This window comes from Dipodomys ordii, unplaced genomic scaffold (assembly GCF_000151885.1).
Source record: "Dipodomys ordii isolate 6190 unplaced genomic scaffold, Dord_2.0 Scaffold80, whole genome shotgun sequence".
Lineage (NCBI taxonomy): Eukaryota > Metazoa > Chordata > Mammalia > Rodentia > Heteromyidae > Dipodomys > Dipodomys ordii.
In genome coordinates, this window is record NW_012267296.1 from 2,668,882 (window position 1) to 2,676,169 (window position 7,288).

The 7,288-nt window shown below is 37.7% G+C and overlaps 1 pseudogene; it reads left to right on the forward strand.

Moving 5' to 3' along the window:
* The window catches only part of LOC105992133, a 65,626-nt pseudogene extending 60,278 nt beyond the window's left edge, over positions 1–5,348 (forward strand).
* Positions 5,349–7,288: the final 1,940 nt, after the last annotated feature.

The window sequence follows — 7,288 nt, forward strand, 5'->3', positions numbered from 1 at the left end:
ATCTCAAGGAGTGGGTGGGTTTGGGAGCCCTGACAGGCCTCCTGGTATTAGCCTCCTTGGTATGTCTGTGGTGCATTTGCCAAATTAGAGGTTCTCAGCATCGCAGTGCAGCCATGATTATCCAAGCCTTTACAGCCATTGGAGCAGGTCGGTCCCCCCAAGCGTGGCTTGCCACCCTAAAACAATGAACACAGATTGCAAAGCCAAAGTACTGCAGTCGAGAGGCATGAGTTTTGCCCTCGAGGAGAGCATGTTTGATTGCACACGGGTTCGATTCGCCTTTTCCCGTCCTTGTGAAAAATGAATCAATGGACAGGCTGAGTCATCCCTAGAGAAGGCACCCTCTGGGAGAAGGCTTGTCTGCAGTCCTTGCATTGCACAACAGGGATCAGACCTCTGTTCTCATCTGTGTTCTTTAAACAAAAAAGGGGGAACTGTAGAGAGCTGCGTGCAGCTGCACCTGGAAGATGGCGCCGGCTTCCGCCCTCCGCTTTCCCGATGGCGAGTGCTCTCTGTGGTAAACAACTCCTTATATGGCTAAGGCAAAGAATCTGGCTTGCTTCTGCACACCTGAACCTATTGGTGGTTCCCACGTGGCATATCAGGGTTGGCTACCCAGCGGGTACTTAAGGCTGTGGGAAATTCTCCCCGGAGTTGGGGTCAGAAGATTGCTCAAAGGTCCTGAATAAACTGCAGAGAGAAGAGTTCGGTGTCGCGTCTTCCTTGCTGGTTGAGGCGGTAGCGACATTTCCTGAAATTATTTCTTTAATTTAAACCACTTCAACATATAAATTTCCTCAAAGAAATCTATTTGGCTCCAAATGTTACATTTGTTGTACTGGAACCACGTAACAGAAACTTTCACAGAATTTCCAATTCAGAAAAATTCTTCTTGGATTAATGTACAATATTTAAATGGGCACTTAATGCATGATTGATTGCCTTTTATAGAAGACTCTGCCATAAATAATCCTTACCAGTTGATGAAAGTAATTATATATGAGGTTTAGAAGAGTTTCTATTCAGTTTACTTGTTCAGTATCTTCACTTGTTTATAGTAGGAGTAGAAATTTGAAATTTACAGGTGAAATTTTGTCTCCATTTCTCTAACACTCTTAACCGGAATATTTTTTGTATTGTTAAATAAGGACAAAACTTATGCTAAACAGAAACATTTTGAAAAGGTTGTTGTAAGAGAAGAAGTTATATCGCAGTGGAGACAATATGCATTATAATTTCTAGTATGATGTGTGTCAGGCATAATGTTCTTTTATAGTGAGGTGTATTCAAGACCAGGAAGAGTCCTTTATGTATCACTTGGAACAAATATGGAAATTTTGATAATTTTTTAATTTTTTTATTGTTTTGTTTTGACTTTGGTTGGTTGTAGGGCTTGGGCTTGGGGCCTTTGCACTGTCCCTGAGCTCTTTTCAATCAAGTCTAAAGTTTTACCAGTTTAAGCAATAGCTCCACTTCCCATTTTCTGGTTTGTAATTGGACATAAGAGTCTCACATTTTCATGCTCAGGTTGACTTTTAACCATGATTTTCAGAACTCAGTCTCCTGAGTAGCTAGGATTGCAGGCATGAATGACCAGTTTGGATAATGTTTTAGTGTGAAACTGATCTATGTTCAGGTGGAGCAATCTGTTCATAAAGGCAAATGTTCAAAAGCCTGTTTTAAAGAGAGAAATATACCCAAAGTTTATCAAATCCTAATAAGCATTTTTATTTGTTACTATTGATCTGTTTGGATAAAGCAATTAAGTAAATAATTTATGAAGGAAATAGTGAAATTTGGAAGGTCTATATCTGTCATTACAGATTAAAAAAAGGAATACTCATCTATGAGTATTTCTCATGAGAAAGGATGGTTCTCTGCATTGTTTAAAATAATTTTGAGGGAATTATGTAGCCATTTAGAAAGCCAGTAAAACTCAACATTGTTAGCATGAACAGAAGGGTCCTTAAAACTGTGATTTTGTTTTCAAGGTATTGTCAAAGAGGTTCAGTTAAGTTAGATAACTTTCTTAAGGTCAAATACATGTCAACAGTAGGTCAAAGCAAAGTTGATATTCCCCCTCTATAATTTTATGAGTGAATGAGATTGTCAAGGGTTTGTAACACGTATAGTTTGAGGGTCTACTTCAAGAAAAAAATGGCTTAGAAATATTGGGAACCTCATAGTATCATAATTTTTATTGCCACTCCACAGAAAAAAACATATTTTAATGATTCCATATGCTTGTATAGAAAATAGCCTCCTTGGAGCATTACTGTTCAGAATTAACTTTACATTACTCATATTTTTAAAGATTCTTTAGACTTAAGACATGTTTGTGGTAGCAGATAAAAATTCAGAATTTTGCTTCATCAGTAATAAGCTTTTAATATAGTCAAAATTTCCTTACAAAATAACTAAATAAAATTATTTTAAATTGAAGACAGATTGTCATGCAATATTTCCTGAAGTTTTATGAGTTTTTCAAAATGCCAGTTACTAGCATTTTATAGAAAATGAGTAGAAAATATATCTTCACCTCTTATGTTTTATTGATTCACTCAGATTAAGTGGATTGTTAAAAGATCTAGGTTCTTCATTACTTTCTTATACAAACCTATATTTTCCTCAGCAGTTAGTTTATTTTTATTTTTCTTGAATTTTATCTGGGACCACCAGACTTTATTATAAAAGACATATTCAAGATTTTATGTTTCATTAAACCTGTAAGAACACACAAATTCTTGTGATTTATATGATGTATTTCTCCCTCACTGTCCATACACTTCTACTACTGAAGGGCATATTCATATTATTATAGAAAATCTGGTCCTGTTCCTATTCTTTCTTGCCACTATACAAGTTAAGTTAGCCCAGCATGTATTACATATGTTTCTGAAAATCACACCAGTACTGGCATTGTTAGTATCAATTTATCTATGTCTGAAAATGATTACAAATTATAAAAATGGATAATATTTAACTTGGTCTATTTCCAAATCACTTTCCCTTATGAAGATGTCAAATGTATCCATGGCCATTTTGCTGCTTACTTCAAAAATGATGGAAAGTAAATATAGCAGTCAAAAACAAAATAGAAAAATGGAAAGAATTTATGAAAACACAAATTGTGTTGTTTGATATTATGTCTGTTCATTTTGTTTTTCCCAGATTTACAAAATTATGACTATGTGAAAGCAATGCTCCAGCTCTTCATTGGTTCATAGACTATCTAATTGATGTGCAAAACTCTGAAGTCTAAGCTTCATTGGCTTAACAGTAAATGTATTTTTTTATTCTGCATTCTTCCTACCCAGACTGTTTTCTTACCATGTCCCATTTAGATAACATGTATTTTACCTTTGGAGTTCAGACTTAAATTTTTCTAGAAAAACAAGTGCTTATATTCTAAAATATCAGTTATTGGTTAATGACTATTGTGCCATATGAAAACAGAAGATACATGGAAGAGTTATTGGGATATCAAATATAGAATATAAAATAAAATAGAATAGTAGCTATTCATGCTATTCATCTATATTGTCTATAATCCTGCACAAATGTTTATATTTTCACCTAACATATATTTTTGTATTAAAATTATACATACTCCTGGAAGTACAATATAAGAATTCGAAGTATGAATTAATTTCATCAGATGGTCTTTTTTTCAGTATTACCTTGGAACTTAAAGATTATTTATTTAAGAAAATTATGGAAAAGCCTTTGAAAAAAAAGGGTCTGGTTAAAAGTGTAAGACTAAACATTCCATTTCAGTGGATAACATTTTGCCCAGGTAGAGTGTGGGGCTTCATATGTAGACTAAAGTGTTCTTTCATTCAGTTTCAAGGATTAATATTTATCGACAGCACAATGTTCAGGAAAAACACAATGTGTCATATGGTCAGATTACTTTAAAAAGCTAAGTAATTTTCTTCATGATCACAAAGTACATTTCAACTTAGTAAATTTGAACACAGATTGTCATGCTCTTAGTACTCCTGATAATGTCATAAAAAATGTATCTCACTGGTAAAAATAATCTAAACCATAGAGAAAATAAATTAAAGATTGTAAATTTCCAATTGTGAAATTATAATATTAACATGTGCATATTAAAGGAACACTCATAAAATCTCTCACTCTCCTATTCTGAAGGACCTGACCACAGTGGTCTTCTGTGATGCAGAGTCCACTCAGGAAATCCACGAGAAGGTGTTAAACGAGGCCATGGGAGCGATGATGTACCACACCATCACCCTCACCAGGGAGGAACTGGAGAAGTTCAAGGCGCTCAGGGTTATCTTGCGCATCAGCAGCGGCTATGACAACGTGGACATCAAGGCTGCCAGCGAGCTTGGCATCGCCGTGTGCAACATCCCTTCAGCAGCCGTGGAGGAGACGGCCGACTCCACCATCTGCCACATCCTCAAACTGTACCGCGGAACATGTGGCTGTACCTGGCGCTGCGGGAAGGCACGTGGGTGCAGAGCGTGGAGTAGATCTGTGACGTGGCCTCAGGAGCAGCCCGGATTTGTGGGGAGACGCTGGGCCTCATCGGCTTTGGTCGCACAGGGCAGGCAGTTGCTGTTCAAGCCAAGGATTTTGGATTCAGCGTCATATTTTATGACCCCTATTGCAGGACGGGATAGAGCAGTCTCTGGGCGTGCAGAGGGTCTACACCCTGCAGGACCTGCTGTATCAGAGTGACTGTGTTTCCCTGCACTGCAATCTCAACGAACATAACCACCACCTCATCAATGACTTTACTATCAAGCAGATGAGGCAGGGGGCGTTCCTGGCGAATGCAGCGCGCAGCAGCCTTGTGGATGAGAAAGCCTTAGCCCAAGCCCTCAAGGAGGGCAGGATACTAGGCGCTGCCCTCGACGTGCACGAATTGGAGCCCTTCAGCTTTGCCCAGAGTCCACTCAAACATGCGCCAAATCTCATCTGTACCCTGCACATGGTCTGGTACAGTGAGCAGGCCTCACTAGAGATGAGGGAGGCAGCCGCCACGGAGATCCTTCGCGCCATCAAAGGTCACATCCCAGAAAGCTTAAGAAACTGTGTCAACAAGGAATTCTTTGTTACATCAGCTCCTTGGTCAGTAATAGACCAGCAAGCAATTCATCCCGAGCTCAATGGTGCCACATACAGGTACCCGCCGGGCATCGTGGGTGTGGCCCAGGGAGGACTTCCTGCAGCAATGGAAGGCATCATCCCCAGAGGCATCCTGATGACTCAAAACCTCCCCTCCCCTCCCCTCCGTGGCACACCCCTCCCAGGCTCCCTCTCCCAACCAGCCCACAAAACACGGGGACAATCGAGAGCACCCCAACAAACAATAGCAGACAATGCCGCACGAGGTAACCACTCAGATAAACTTGGGACCAAGAGACAGTGGCAAATGGATGAACTGAGAAAAGGAGTCTGACGGTCTTTCTAACAGAGCCCTGGGCATATGCATCATTGATTGTTGCAGTGTTAATGCTACAAGGAGCTAGAAAACAAGATGTTTGCTCCAGAAGCGCCGAAAGATGAAGACATGACTTATTAACGACCAACTTCTGTTATTGTGTGTTAAGTTTTCATCTGTGCATCCAATCACAAAGAATAAATAGAGCTTTTTCCTTTATCAGTCCCCTGGGCCCAGCAGGTCCTGAGCAACTTGCTCTAGAATGTTGCATCAAGAGTTCCAAACATTGAAATAAAAATATTGAGAGGAAACCCCCACCTTGACTCTAGCCCCTTCGGTTTCCAGGGGCTTCTTACCTCTTTTTGCTAATAGGAAGATTGAGTTACTACGAAATAGGAAAAACTGTCTGCCTGTGTCAGACACTTTGGCATGCACAGGAACAAAGCCAGTACAGGCTTGTGCACGGAAGTCCTCTCCTCTGAACTGCATACTGTGTGGGCAAGTTGGTTGTAAGTTCAGTAATACCCTCTGATGCAAAAAAAAAAAGAAAGAAAGAAAGAAAGAAAAAAAAGAAAAAGAAAAAAAATAAGTTTCACAAGCAGTTTGTACTCAAATATATTTTCTCAGTTTCAGATCCTCAGCTATTTTATTGAGTGGGAAGTCTTGAGCTGTTAAAGTTCAAGAAGAATAATGTTGCATTTCCTTATGTCTCAGGAAACACTTTTTATGGTAACTTGTCAGATTGTCTATGAACAAACCCACTGTTATAGACATTGATAAATTCTTTTCTTCACGTGATATTTTATACAAGAACACTTCAGATGTGTTATTAGATGTGACTGATTTTAACAAATCCTATTAGATTTGTATCAACTAGTTACATGTTCTATTCATAGTCTTTTGTGAATCATTGCCTTTTTGTTTAAAAAAGATGGCCTATTTTGAGCTTTGTATAGGTACATTCCTGTTTTTGTGACAAAAGAAAAACTTTAAAACTGTCCCAAACAGAAAAAATAATGGCTATCAGAAGTATGTTTTGTTTTAGTATGAGTTACCGTTACTGTATTTGTTTATTGTAAAGGTGGACATTTAGCGTTCAGGGCAGTTTTCAATAAAAAGTAATTAAAATTAAAAAAATCTCTCACTCTGTACAGATACAGTAAAGACAGAAATAACCAATTGCTATTCACAGTAGCATGAAGCAGAGGCATTTACTTTTTTTCATTAGGGGCAATTTTTCTGATATGATTGAGTACAAAACTTTGCAGCTCCAGATAAATGCCAAAGATTTATACATTTTCTCCAAGTTTCAATCTGTAGTTTTCTTTATTATAGTTTCAACATAACACTAAAAATAACTAACTCTTTAGATTTAAACATTGGCATACTACTAGTTTTTTAAATGCTCCTTATTGTGCATCAGTTTAGAACTTTCTCCAAATTATATACAGAAGATTACACTAAAAATTGGCCAAAGTATTCTGAGAATAAATTCTGGCATGAATATAAGTAATACAAATAACATTGAAAGATATGTGTGTGGGTTATTGATTTTTTTAATAAAAGTATTCAATAGCAACTACCTATCCAGAGACTTAAGAGTTTATCAAAGGGAAGTGCTTATACTGAATTTTCCTTTCAGCTACTGGAATTATGTTTTGGGGTTGCCTTAGTGGAAAAAAATGTATGTAACCTTCCATATTTAGATAAAATCCTTGTAATGAGTTCAATTTATGGAGTTTATATTGAGTCTAAAACATATTATTTCTCTCTTCAATGTTAAAGATTATGGTACTAAGAAAGTTAGGATGCATTAGATTTCTATCCTTTCATTTTTGTCTGACTAAAAACAAGACATAAATCCTGCTTCAC